Source organism: Notamacropus eugenii, chromosome 4, assembly GCF_028372415.1.
Source record: "Notamacropus eugenii isolate mMacEug1 chromosome 4, mMacEug1.pri_v2, whole genome shotgun sequence".
NCBI lineage: Eukaryota > Metazoa > Chordata > Mammalia > Diprotodontia > Macropodidae > Notamacropus > Notamacropus eugenii.
In genome coordinates, this window is record NC_092875.1 from 259,293,709 (window position 1) to 259,308,942 (window position 15,234).

Sequence of the window (15,234 nt, forward strand, 5' to 3'; positions counted from 1 at the left end):
GGTCCTCCAGTATAGTCCTTTCACTGAATCTGAACTTTATAGAACAAATCTTTTTCTTTTTCTCAAAACATTTTTAAAAATTATTTTTATTTTTAATTGATTCTCAATAAAAACAAATATATCTCCAAGTACAGGAATGTTTCTTTCTCTCTTCCCTTCTCCTTGTTTTGGTCTCAGAATCACCAGCAGGCATCATCTCAGACAGGCCTAAGACAAGGCCACCTTGGCTGCCTGAATAATTACATCCTTGTCAATGCCAAACATCTTCAGCAGCTCTGCTGGCTTTCCACTGCTGGGGACGTTGGCAACCACCAAGCGAGTGATGGTGATGCTGGGTTCACCTATGACAGCTGCAGCTACTGCCTCTCCTATGCCATCCGCATAGTAATGGTCTTCCACAGTGAGGATATGGCCTTAGGTGGCCCTGAGCACTATCAAGGACAAGTTTCTTATCCAGGGGCTTAATTGTAAAGGGATCAAGCACCCAGATGTTGATCTTTTCCTCCTTCAGCTGCTCTGCCAAGGTTTCATGGAGGGTCACTCCAGCTCCAATCACAGTCACCTGATCATCTTTGTTCTTCAGAACCACCTTAGCCTGGTCAATCTGGAAGTGTTCATTGTGGTTGTAAATGACTGCATTGTCTGGGTGGCTGGTCCTTATGAAACAGATGCCCTTTGTGTTGACAGCCAACTCAACCACTTTCTCAGTAGCCACAGCATCACTCAGGTAAAAGATTGTCCCTTGGGGAATGCTCCAGAACATGGTAAGATCTTCAAGTGCCATCTAAGAAGGACCATCTTCACCGATGGACACCCCGCAGTGTGTTACACAGGTTGATGTTGCTCTCAGAAATGGCTGTCATATGGATCTGACTGAAGGCGCTGGTGAAGACAGCAAAAGTGCTGAAAAAAGGCATGGTCCTGTCCTGTGTGACACATCCCATGGCGATGCTTACCATGTTCGGTTCTATTATGAAACACTCCATGAAGTAATTGGGATGCTCCTTCTTAAAGAGTTCTGAGAAGGCAGAATTCTTGGTGCCCCCATCTGGGGCAATCACACGGTCACTGGCATGCCCAAGTTTGGCCAGGGCCATGCCATAGGCTTTGCGGGTAGCTAGCTTGTCTCCAAGTTTGAAATTTGGGGGAGATGGCATCCGGATGTTGGCGATGTTCACTGTGGGGGCATACTCTTTGGGGAGGGTAGCTAGAATCTTCTTCTTGCTTTGGATTTGGTTGTATATTTCCTCAATGACCTGTTCTGCCATGTTTTTGGAAGGGACTTCCCATGCCAAGCTTCCTTATCTTCCACACCTGAGATTTCTCTGTCCTTATATATCTTTGCAATGACAGTCAGTGGCTTATCCTTGCCCTGATCGAAGACCTTGCTGAGTTCTTCCACACTGTGTCCATCCATGACTATGATGTTCCACCCAAAAGATTCACATCGTTTCTGGTACACTTCTACGTGATGCTGTAGCGGTGCTGGGTCACTCTGGCCCAGCTGGTTAATGTCAAAGATTGCAACCAGGTTATCCAACTTGTAGAATCCTGGGAAGGCCAGGGCCTCCCACACGGAGCCTTCAGGTACCTCCCCATCATCCAGAAAACAACAGACACGGTAACTGGCTTTGTCAAAGTATTTCCCTGTATAGGCCATTCCACATGCTCCCCAAGCCCTTGACCCAGGGAGCCAGTAGCCACATCTGTAAAGGCCTGTTTAGGGACTGGGTGACAGTCTAGAATGGAGGCGATCTTCCTTAAGTTCAATAGCTCAGCCTCTGGCAGGAAGCCAGCCTCCGCCCAGATTGTATAGAGGATGGGAGCTGCATGACCCTTGGAGAGCACAAAGTAGTCATTACTGGGGTCCCTGGGGTCCTGGAGTTTATACTTTATGGTATGGAAGAAGAGGACTGCCATAATCTCAGCCACACTGCAACATGATGTGAGGTGGCCTGATCCGGCCATGGTGGTGGCTTAGATGGAGTTGATGTGCAGGCGGTGTCCTTCAGTGCCTGCAGTTTCTATTGGCCCAGCTTATGGTAATCCTCCATGGTGAAGCAGGTTTGGTGTGGATCCTGAGCCCAGTGTGAGCAGAGAAGGGGAGCCAAACAGTAAGGGGAGGGAGAGCATAAGTCTTTTTTTTTTTTTTTATAGCAGTAGCTAATTTATTTATGCCTGCTAGAAAAGGTAGATGTCATAGAAACACACTTCTCAGGAGTGGAGTGCCCGCCATTTGTCCAAGGGGCCCCAGTTGGGGATATACTTAACCGCACAGCCATGAGGAATGAGTAGCTTCTCAGCTGTCATATCCTCAAATTCATCAGCACTGAACTTGGCGAAACCCCATTTCTTGGAGATGTGGATCTTCTGGTGTCCAGGGAACTTGAACTTGAACTTGGCTCTACGCAAAGCTTCAATCACATGTTCTTTATTCTGGACCTTGGTTCGAATCGACATGATAACTTGACCAGTGCCCTGGGCTACAGTGCCCTGGGGTTTCCCAAAGGCTCCTCACATGTCAGTCTGGAGCCTATCAGCCCCAGCACAGGACAACATCTTATTGATGCAGATGACATGAAAAGGACATAGCCGCAGACGAATATGAAAGCCATCCTTGCCACAACTCTTCACCATGTACTTGTTGGCACAGATCCCAGCGGCCTCTAAGGCTTCTGATGACAGCTGCTCATATTCATCTGACACCATGTGGCCACACAATGGAAATTCATCCACTTTTGCTTTCTTTCTACCAAGGTCAAAGATTCGTATCTTGGCATCAGGAACTCCTCTGCAGAAATGGGACTCTGGGTATGGCTTATTTTTACAATACCTATAACAAAGAGTGGGATGCCAGCCCATGGCATCAGTGCCAGGAGGGGCTGAGGCAAAGGTGAGAAGGGAAACAAGGGTGTCTTTCGGTGCCGGGGCCGAGGCACGGAGTGAGATAGGGTACCGCTAGCCGCGCTCACCTCGCCACAGGGAAAGGGCACAAATCTTCTTAATAAAAGGATTTGTTCTGTAAAACTTGGTCAGTCAAAAGGCCTCGCCCAAGGACCTAGAAGGTCACGTGTGGCTTCGAGGCCGCAGGGTCTCCACTCCTGGACTATGTGTTTACTTTTTTCCAGGACTTCACATTTCACCTTTAGTATTTTATAACATGTGGCATCTTGCTAGATTAACTTCTATGAAATAGTTACTATACTATACTATAGTAGAAATGGATCATCCTGGATGATGAGCCAAGAATTCTACCTAACCCTACACCAAGAGAACACTGAACAACTTTAGGATTATGTTCTTCAGTGTTTAGCTTTCCTAGTCTTAAAACTAGGGTTAACAATTAATATCATATCCTAATTGTAAAGGTTAAATGACTAGGATTCTTTCTTCCTTCCTTCCACAGTATTTTTTTCCCCAATTACATGTAGAGATAATTTTTAACATTCATTTAAAAAAAAATTTTTTGTTCCAAATTTTTCTCCCTTCCTCCCTAAAATGGTAAGCAACTTGACATAGGTTATATATGAGCAATCATATAAAACGTATTTCCATATTAGTCATTTTATGAAAGAAACAGACCAAAAGGGAAAAAAATCATGAAAAAATAAAGAAAGTGAAAATAAGATGCTTTGATTTGCATTAGGACTCCATCAGTTCTTTCTCAGGATCTGGATAACATTTTGCTAGGATACTTTCTGAGAAAGATGGTGAGAAGAGCTGAAGTTTGTTATTGTTTTAATTATTTTCCTAATATTAGTAGACTTAATGTGAAGGAAGGTCAGGAGCCCAGTCATGGAAAGCAACTTTTTGGCTGTTATTTTAGCTTCTCTGTCTTATCATTTCATCTTTAGAATGGGCCACTGGATACCATAACAAGAGGAGGATAGATCATTTTGATAGATTTGGATATCTGTTGGATAGATCTCTGGATAGGTTTGGATAGATCTTTTAAAAAATCACATATGTAGAAGTCAGAACTTACTTACTTAGTAAATATCTTACCAAAATAAATAGGTAGTTTATTTCTTGGCTTATTTCAGGTCTTCTGTATAAACTCTAGTCTTTGCAATAGGCTTATTTGCTCTGGATCAGCATAGGATCAAATTCTCAGGAATGAATCAGATTTAACCATTTAAAAAAATAAGGCAGTGAGGTGGAACCATGGACAAAGCCTTGGGCTTGGAATCAGAAAGACTCATCTTCCTGCATTCAAATCCAGCTTCAAACACTTACTATTTGTGTGACTCTGGGCAAGTCACTTAAACTTCTTTGCCTCAGTTTCCTCATCTGTAAAATGAGCTGGAGAAGAAAATGGGAAATCACTCCAGCATCTTTGCCAAGAAATCCCCAAAATGGGGTTGTGGAGAGTCAGATATCACTGAACAACAACCAGATTTTAAAAATAACACAAAGTTCATCTGCAAACAATGACATCAACAAAGCACTGGAGCCTAATTTGCTAACCTTCCATAATCTGCAAAGAAACTGATATTTGAAGGGAATGAATTTCAATATTTCAGGAAGCATCTCAGCTTTGAAGTTCTGACTATCTTTTGACTTCTAACACAGAAGCTCATTATAAAGATTGGCTTGTTATTACCCCTAACCTTTTAGCCTGTTATATAATTATTTTAAAAGCTTTCTCTTTTTATCTGGTGTCAATTAAGAAGGAAATCATCATATTTCCGAATGTAATTTTGCTTGATATGTGGACTTAGGAAGATATCTCATTACTTCTGCCTCTCCAAAATGCCCATCTACTCTACCCAATGCCTCATCTAAGCCATGATTCTAATAGATTAGCCTTCCCTCTGCCAAGCAGGGTTATACAGATTTATTATGGACATATTATCTCACAGGCTGTGCAAGCTTCTTTGCCTTACAGAACTGTGTTAGCCACTAATATCATAGGGGAAGTATACATGTTAGAATGATCTAGAATGTCTGGTCATAGGATGACGGGAAAACCTCAAGACATGAGGTGCTGCTTCTTCCTTATTATAAATCTGAAGAAAATTTGGTTATTTACCCATTTGTTTTAGGTTAAGGAAGAAGTTAGGAGGAGTCCAGGGCTGTGAACCACATGCAGCTCTCTGCTATCCCACTCCCCAAGGTCATGCAGCAAACTCCTACCAAGAGATAATGACATAAAGTTCTGCCTGAACTTTCAGTTAAGTGTCTCCATCTCACAGGGTCTCTAGGCTTTCTCATTTGTAAAATGTGGAGGTGGACCTAGGTCCCCTTTGGATCTAACCTCCTATAAATCTACCACTCTTCCGTTTTTAGCACTTTTTGCCGTCTTGAGGATTGATCCTAAGAAAAAATGAACCTTTGCCCTAATTTGCCTCTACACACCCATATATGCACCGACCTACATTCACACTTCCCTTCCCCCAGAGAGCCTCAGCTTAGATTGGTGGCAGTTGTCAAGGAACACTAACACACCAGGTGAAAGTGGGCACTAGTCTCTGAAAGGTTCCCCCAGCTCATGTGTCAATTTCTATACTGCAAGAAACCAGAAATAAAGGAGCCAAATGCACAGATTAAAGAAATCTAAACTACCCCTGAAAAATGCTGCCACCTGGGTATGTTCAACAAGAACTAGACTTCTGTGCATGTGTGTGTGTGTGCATACATGCACATGTGCATTTATTTCTAAAATAATGAAAAAGCTGTTGCTACTTCCATACAGAAAAGAAACAGGACCTATGTGGACAAATCTGCCGTTCGATGCTTCCCTGATGGCATCATTCATGTTAGCAATTAGCCACTGCATAAGTTATGAGGCTCTCTCTCTCACCAATTTTGTGATCAACGCTGTAACAGATAAAGAATGCCATAAATAAATGTTCTTTCTCTGGCAGTGGAGGTTTGTGAAGAGGGGACTGATTTTCTTCTGTGTTTTTTTTGCAGCCAATAGAAAGAATGCATTCCTTCTAAGTGCTTAAGTATGTGTGCCTGGTTACCATTTTTTCCCCCAGTTTCAATGTTTCCTGAGAGGAAGTCATTCAAACTGTATTATCTAAACCACTGTAATAGGTCTAATCCAGGAAACTATCAGGATTTTATTATCCATAATACCCATCCAGAATTTATACTCCATGGTAAAGCAACATTTTTAAACACTGATGTAATAAAGAAAAAATCTATGTATATTTTTATTGAGAGCTTTGGCAACCATCTTCTCTAAATATCAGTTTTACAAAGATCTAAACTACATAAAAGAGGTAGGAATTCAGACTGAGAGGGTGGCATTCAGGATCAATTTTCAATAGGGAATGCATATTTTATGAACATTAAGTCAGTTTCTCATAATATCAATTTCAAAAATTTGCTTCTCTATGAGGACTGAATATTACAATGATCACTATTTTTTCTTTTCTCTATTTTTGCTTCTGGAAAAAAGTAACCTGTACAGCTGAAATAGCCATACACTAAAGCTCATGAACTTTACTAATAGTAGCGCTGTCTCCAGCACTCACTCAGAGTCCAATATTTACTCTTATTATAGACATAATTTTAACAAGCTTGGTTATCTGGTTTCCAAGTCCACAGCAGATTAGAAGGAACAAATCAGAAGAGGGGGAAGGACTGTTCAAGGCAGAGACACCAAGAACAGTAAAAATTCACAACAATGGAAGAGAAAACTGTTACAAAATCCAAAAGTAAAGTAATATGTAATCATGGGATAAACAATTCCCTTCTCCCCACCTCAACAGCTCCAAAGTACAATTATTAGATGATAACACATGATAATGACTATGAATCATCATGAATATATTAAATTAGGTTCAACATGCTATGCTTAGGAAAGCAGGGATGGAAGTTGTGAGATGTACTTTGGAGAGTTTTCCATCCAAAGTAGTTAAAATTAAAATATGTCTTAAAAACTCAAAATTTCTATGGTTAAAGCTATAAAAAATGAATCAATGAGAGGTCTATCTAGTAAGATATTTTACTATGTGCTAGCACTGCTGAGTTTAAACTATGGAGATTTTTTTTTTTTGCAAAATATGAATTTATTTACAACATTTCAAAAAAAGAATTTATTTTAAGAATTTTGAACAGCTTTCTGGCATCATTAAATACTTGCTCTCTATTAGGCAAGGAAAAAGAAGATTCTCTCCTGAATATAAAGAACAGAAAATAAGAGTGTTATAGAGGCAATACTTAGGAACTAATAAACATGAATGAACTGGACTGAAAAAAAAAGCATTAAAGATTTTTTGGGACATCATTTCATGATACAATAAACACTGACCATGGATGACCAATTTCAGTGCAGAAGGCCTGCCACTGAAACCAACCATGAGAAAAATGTCTTTAAGCTGACTTTTACTTTAAAAAATGCAGTTATGTTCAAAAAAGCAAACCAGGATAAGTTGAATTTTTGACAACGGCAAACCAAAAGACATTCATTTAGTCTGCTATCATAACATTTACAGAGTGACTTTTGTGCACTTGTTTTATTAACAATTTTTGAACCTGGGATCCACTTTACTACAAAAATGAGAGACACACTTGACCATTCTAGGAGAGAGGCAATGTCTCTCTGATTTTAACTTCAGTCCATTAAGAAGTATTTATTCATGTGCAGGTGTGCTAAATGCCCAGGTTATAAATGCAAAGAAGGAAACAATCCCTCTCAAAGATGATCACCTGTAGGAGAGAGTGACAAATACATACCCTGCTACTTTTTTAAGGTCCCTCAGGTAACTGAGAACTCTAGAGATAAGAAAAGTTGTGATCAAGAGCTGACTTTCATTTCAGTTGCCAGGAGGATGGGAAAGATCTCTAAATTTCTTAGTTAATTGCACTGATCTCATTAAGCCTTAAGTCTCAACTAAAATTTCAATGGGCAATATGAACTATTTGGTATTAAGTCATCTCTTCCAAATCAATGCTTCCAAAAACTTTTTTTTTAAAAATCTCTACTTCCAGTAAAAATCTCAAGGGCAGAACTCTGTTAATCTTGTTCTACCATGAAAAGCAGCTGTTCACTAAATTTATATATTTTTTTTGAAAATCTGGCACTGTGACTTCATCAGTCTCTCAGTCAGTGCAGGGAACTTCATCACACTATTCAACAACTCAGTCTGCAACGTGGCCTCTTTAGGGTTGCCTGGGGTACTGAGAAGTGAAAATAACTTGTCCAAGGTTACACACGCAGTATTTGTTAAAAGTGAGTCATGAACCCACGTTTTCTTGACTCCAAGGCCAGTTCACAATGATGCCCCTAAAAGATAGTTTCTAAAAAGTGACTGAAGGGCCTTACTTTGTAATGCATTACCTAATAGACCATCGTGCTTATACTGATGCTAATGATAATGACCACTAGCCTTTATACAATGCTTTCAGGGATGGAAAGCATTTAACAAATATGATTTCATTTAATCCTTACAACAATCCTGTAAGGTAGGCGCCATTATGATCCCCTTTTTACAGATGAGGAAATTAAGGTTGAGAGCTTAAGTGACTTCCCTAGATCCACACAACTAATAAGTACTTGAGACAGGATTTGAACTCAGATGTCCCTGATTCCAAGTTGAGAACTCTCAAGTGGTAAGACGATTTTCACTCATCCTACAGGGGGGTAGGGAAGTAGAAGATATGAAATGTGTGCATCTACAAGCGATTCTAGATGCCAGGTTCTGACTCAATCCATATTATAGGTTAAGGAGTTGAATAGGAAGTAAGGATTTGTAATTCAATCAACTGCCAAGTTTTGCCATTTTCTACCGGCTATCATCTCTTCTGTTTAGCTTCTGTTAAACTAACACAGCTACCACATTAGTTAAGGCTCTCATCACTTGTTCCTGAAACAACTTCCTTGTTGGGCTCTCTGCCTCAGGACCATCCTACACATTGCTGCCCCAGTAATTTTCCTTAAGCCCAGATCTGAGTTACTCAACTCCACTAGCTTTCAAATGTTTCTAGAATAAAATGTGTTTTTCTGCGTAGCTTTTAAAGCCCTACTTACCTTTGTCCCAACTCATCCTGACTGTCTCATTCCTCCTGAACTCTACAATTCAGCCTAACTTGGCTTCTCTGTTCATCATACAGGACTTTCTTGTCCATGCCTTTGTAATAGCCAAAGGCCGGAGCTTGACTCTTAAAGCTTTTTCTAACTTGGCTCCTTCCTATCTTTCCAACCTCACTGACACCACGCTTCCCTCCACATACTCTGTGATCTGGTAACACCAGACTCCTTGCTGTTCTTTGAAAATGACACTCAATGTTTTATGAGACTGCACATGTACAACGTATATTAGATTGCTTACTGACTCAGGAAGGAAGGAAGACAAGTAGTGAGAGAGAGAATTTGGAGCTTAAAAACAAACTTGAATGTAAAAATTGTTTTTACATGTAATTTGGGGAAAATTTTTATTAAAAAGAAGAAAGAAAATGACATAGCCTCTCAATTCTGGGCATTCTCATGGGCCAATAACCTTGGAATTCTCCTCCTCCTCATCTCTGCCTCTTAGCAGCCCTGGCTTCTTCCTTCAAGACTCAGTTAAAGTTCCCAGTCTTCTTTAATCTTAGGGCCTTTCCCTCTGAGCCTGTTTGTACATAATTGTTTTCATGTTGTCTTCTTCATTGATCTTGTGAGCTTCTTGAAGGCAGAGACATTTTTTTTAGCCTTTCTTTGTATCCCTGGGACTTAGCACACTGCCTGACACATGGCATTTAATGAATTCTAGTTGACTACCCTATTCTTGGAGCATGTTTCTTTCTTTATCTCTTCCTTACTGAGCCCCCCTCTTCCTTTGGGATTCAACTCAACCACCATTTTCTTCATTTAGCTTTTCCTAATCCCTGGCCACTGCTAGTGTCTTCTCTCCCCAACCACCTTGTATTGAAATCTGTTGTTCATCAGTTGTTTTTCAGTCATGTCTGACTCTTTGTGACCCCATTTGAGGTCTTCTCAACAAAGATACTGGAGTACTTTGCCATTTCCTTCTCCAGCTCATTTTATAAATGAGGAAACTGAGGCAAACAGAATTAAGTGACTTGCCCAGGATCACACAGCTACTGTCTGAAGTCTGATTTGAACTCAGGAAGATGAGTCTTCCTGACCCCATCAACTCTATCAACTGCATCACCTAACTGCCCCTTATATTTAACTACTCTGTATATATTTGCCTTATATTTACACAGAATATGGCTCAAATACAGGGAGTCAGACAGTGGAGCGACTAAAGTCTAAAATTTATATTTTTATCTTTTAGGCAACAGGTGCACTGAAGATTTTTGAGCAGGGGGTGTGATGCAACTGTGTGCAAAAGAAACTGAAGCCAGGTCGATCAGTTTGGATGCTTATTACTGCAGTCTAGATGAGATGATCAGGACTCCAACTACGGCAGGGGCTATGTGAGAAAAAAGTCACAGAGAAGAGAAATAGTGTAAAGGTATTATTGATATAAGATTGGGCAACTGATCTGGCACGGTTTGGTTGGACAGTGAAGAGTCCAAGCTAACCCTGAAGTTGAGATCCTGGATGGCTAGGATGATGATGGTACCCTCAAGAGAAAGAAGCTAATTCTGGGGGTTTGGTGAGGTGGGTAACATACCTGATTCTATTTTGGACATGTTGAATTTGAGATATCTAAAGGATATCCAGGAGGAAATATCTAGCTGGAAGCTTATGAATGACTGGAGTTCATTTGAGGGTGAACTGTGGGGGTCATGTGTATTGAGACAATAATTAAACCTGTAAGATTTGGTGAAATCTCCAAGATAGCCCAGGATAGAGTCCTGGGCAACTCTTTGAGGAGTCAAGAATTAATAATGTTTCAGGAAAGTAGGTTGAGAAGTAGTAGTGAAACAGTTAAGGAAAAAGCAAAGTTATAAATGACAAAGGATAAAGAGAATTCAGGAGAATGGGGATAGGGGAAAAGAGACTATCAGTTATACTGAAGACTGCAGTGAGGTCAAGGAGTGTTGAGTTCTGAGAAAGAACATTAGACTGAGCAGGTAAGAGAAGATGAACAACCTTGGAAAGCAGATTGGTAGGATTAGAAATTAGATTGGAAAAAGGGTTGAAGAGTGTAGTCGGGCAGTAAAGACAAGTCCCATAGAAGTCTTCAGTGAAAGAAAGGTGAGATAAATGACAAAAGCTTGAGGGAGGACAAGGTTAATGAATTAACCTTTAAATAATTGGATTTTTTTTTAAGGATAGGGTAGAGATCTGAACATTCTTTTAGGCAGTAGGAAAAAGAGTCAGTAGATACTGGGAGACTGAAGATGGGCATACAGAATGATTGCCAGGATTATAGGCTGAAGATTGATTGGTAAAGGAGCCAGCCTTGGGGACAGTGTCACTTCTTTTTTAGATACTTGAAAAAAGGAAGAAGATTGGATGAAGCTGTAGGAGGGTTATGGTGTATGAAGTTGGGGAAAAAAGGGTGCTCACGGCAAAAGGCCTTGATTGTTTTCAGGAAAGTAAGCCTCTAGGCTCAAATACAAACCAGCTTACCTTTCCAGCCTTACTACACATTACGTTTCCTTCATGTATTCTAAGGTCCAGCAGAACTGGAGTACTTGGTTTCTCTCACACAGCATTCCACCTGTTATCTCTATGTCTGGAAAACATCCCTTTCTCACCTCCTCCTCTTACAGTCCCTTGCTTCCTTCAAAGCTCAGCTAAAGTGTCAGTGTCTACATGAGGGCTTTACTGATTCCCTAGCTATTTACTGGTGCCCCCTCACACCCAGTGCCCCCTCACACCCTGCCCTAAATGTCTTTGATTTAGTTGGTATATGTTTTGTATTTAGATGTGTGTATTGTTACAGCATGCTTGTTGAGTCTACCATGGCCCTCTCACATCCACTTGATGGTGTAAGGCTGGGAGGTAGAACTAGGGTCCCTGTGTCTAAGTAGCTCTATGGAACATTAAGAGCTTCTAATTTTTTTTTGTAATTTATTCATTCATGGAATTTTCCCCTGATAAAAATAAGTTCCTTGAAGACAAGAGCTCTTCGTTTTTTCTTTGTATTTTAGTGACTCACACATGGCCTGACACATAGTTGTTTCAGTCACGTCCAGCTCTGCATGACCCCATTAGGAGTTTTCTTGGTAAAGATACTGGAGTGGTTTGCCATTTCCTTCTCCAGTTTATTTTACAGATGAGAAAAGTGAAGGAAAGAGGGTGTAGTGACTTCCTCAGGGTGACAGCATAAGTGTCTGAGGCTGGATTTGAATTCAGGATTTGAAGTCCTGACTCCAGGTTTGGCACTCTATCTACTGCACCTCCTTGCCGATTAACTCTGCTGAGAGAATGGGCATGACAAAAGCATTGAGGGAGAGAAGTTTTGGAAATGATAGTTACCCAGGGGAATGGGACAGAATCAATCAATATAATAAGAGTTTTTCTGTGCATCAAGGAAAGACAAATTGAGATTAGATAAAATGAATTTGTCATGGATTCAGCTGACACAGTGTTGTTACTTCATCTAGTGGCATTCAGAAGCCTGGGAGAATGACTGGAGAAAGGAGATGGTAAGGCTGACCTAAGACTGATGACTGACAGAACAGGGGAACTAGTATACAGTACATATCATCACAACGGATAATTAAAATTTTAGGGTTTTTTTCTAAAGGATCTGCATCAGGTATGTCTGTTGTCCTCACAATCTATGACCTACATATCTAAAATCCATAATAGAAGCAGTGGTATAGCAAGAAAAAAAAAGGCTAAATGTAATTGGGAAGATATTCGTTTGATTCCTGGCTCAGCTACAAACCAGCTATGTGACATTAGGGCAATGACAAAGTAGAACAGAGAGTGGCAACATAGATAGGACAGTGGATTTGGAGCCAAGACGATCTGAGTTCAAATCCTGATTAGCTGTGTGAACCTGAGTAAATCACTTAACTTTTATGCCTCAGTTCCCTGCTCTGTAAAATGAACATATAAGATTACTTATCTCATAAGGGGTCTTTTAGCTCAACTATCTTACAAGTCTAAAAATTGAGAGTTCAATTTTTAAAAATGAATGTTAAAAATTGTTTTTATATGTAACTGTGGAAAAATAAAATTTGATTTAAAAATAAAATTCTGAAAAATTTCATAAATATATAAAAATATAAAAGTCCAGCAGTCACATGTTGGTAAGAATTGAGGATTTTATAACTTCTACTAAATTGTTTTATCATCTGATTCTTAGTCATTTTTTCCCAACAAGGTCACACTCTCAGCTGTTCCCTACGTTTTCTGAATCTAACTTCTTTTTTAATTTGACCTGTCAAAAAGGAGACAACACTGAAATATTTTCCCACATGCTTTGGTAGCTATGGTGATGAGTATTCATTGTCTTGCCAAGAGCTAAGTTCCAAAATGAGTAACCCAGACATCACAGAGGCAAGCCAGGACGGCCATCATGTAGATCCTCCAGAGGTCACTTACTCTAGTTTTCAAGTCACATGGGGTAGAAGTGGCTTTCCAGATCTGAGCAGACAGGGGTGATTCCCTGCCTCCCTAAGCATGCCTGGTAAATCACAATGCCAAGTTCACAATTCCTGAGAGGATTTCTTGCCCTAATCCAAGAATTGTTAAGTGTCTACTCTGCCTCTAGGAAGTGGCTGATGGAAATATTCAGAAATAGAAAGTAGCACTGCTTGTAATCATAATAGTTTTAGAACATAATAACTTTAAGACATTCAGGATTTCCTAGGTCCAGGGCTCAGAGGGTCATAAAACTTAGAACTGGAAGAGATCTTGGAAAGTCATATAGCCCAGTTTCCTCATTATAGAGAAAAAAAAAACCAAGTCCCAGAAAGCAGAAGTAATTCACTCATGGTGACATAGGAAGTGAGAATGGATAATAGATCAATGATTTAGAACAGGAATGAATTTCAGAGGTCATCTTCTCCAACTTCCTCCATTTACACTTGTAAAATATGTATCTATCTAGTACAAATACAGCCAGCCTATATGAGCCACGGATAGATATTGGATGTTGGAATCTGTGCCTTCACCAAGGGTCTAGCACTGTCCTCTTATAAACTTACAAAGCCTCTCCTTAACTTCTTGCCAAAGCGTTTCCCTCCATGCCAGTATGTAACATCACAAGTGCACCATTCTCTCAGCCAATCAGGAGTCACAGTTCTTTCATTCAGTGTTATAAGGCTGACCGTAAGGAAAGCCCCAGGCTTGGGCAGAAGTGAGATCAACTACAAATGTGGAAAGAGAGACTAAGGGAAATTAAGTGAATTCCCCAAAGTTACTTCAATAATAAGCATTACAGGTGGGATGGAACATCAATAACTCTCACTCCAAACCTAGTACTCTTTCTATCATGCTAGAAGAGCTGGGATTTAAGGTCAATATTTAGTACCTGTTTCTCTGAATCACGCTTCCTCTATGACCAGGTACCGCCGTTGATAGAACTATATCAGAACAGACATGAAGAACAACAGGTGCCATAATACCAACAGATAATTGTTATTCTTTTCTCTCTTTCCTCAATCTGGAAAGATGCTAGTAAACTGCTCAGGCAGTTCTTAGCTTTGATTAAAAGAAGTATATTTGGGCAGTTAGAGTGTTGAGCCTGGGCTTGTGAAGGCTCATCTTCTGAATTCAAATCTGGCCTCAGACACTTCCTGGCTGTGTGATTCTGGGCAACCTGTTTGCCTCGGTTTCCTCATCTGTAAAATGAGCTACAGAAGGAAATGGCAAACTGCTCCAGTATCTCTGTCAAGAAAGCCCCCAAATGGGGTCATGAAGAGTTGGACACAAGTGCATGGGGTGTGGTGTCATGCAAAGAACATGGGATTTTGAGTCAGACAGTATCTGGGTCCAAATCCTGGTGATGGTTCACGAATCATTTAGGATCTCTGTATCTGAGTTCCCCAGTCTGAAAAAGGGGTAGATGGCGGGATTCTAGATTATTTCTAGGGTCCTTTCCAGCTATAGATCCTAGAACCTTCCAAGTTTCTTTTCCCAATCATCTTGTTTCATCTAGTGTCAGAGAGCAAAAATGATCCTTGCAATTTTATTACCAAAGCTACCTTACAGAAAGTGACATTAAAAAAGCAACAAAAAAAAATGTACAGTGAGGTGTCTGATATATAGTTTTAACTGAAGTTCTTGGATTTTTCATTTTTGAGAAATATCTGGTATTCATTTGGGACCAGACTTTAAAAATATTGGAGTGTTTAAAATTTCATGTTTTAAAATAAGCATTTTTTCTAAATCACTATTGGTTAGAGATGCAAATCAAAACAACTCTT

The 15,234-nt window shown here is 40.1% G+C and overlaps 1 protein-coding gene and 2 pseudogenes across 2 annotated transcripts in view; all 3 read right to left on the bottom strand.

Moving 5' to 3' along the window:
• Positions 1 to 15,234, bottom strand: part of GAREM1 (GRB2 associated regulator of MAPK1 subtype 1) — a 209,826-nt gene that overhangs the window by 19,302 nt on the left and 175,290 nt on the right. The gene's annotated exons all lie outside the window — the stretch shown is intronic.
• On the bottom strand, positions 116 to 2,167 carry LOC140501189 (transketolase pseudogene; annotated as a pseudogene).
• Positions 2,129 to 2,943, bottom strand: LOC140501190 (large ribosomal subunit protein uL16-like; annotated as a pseudogene).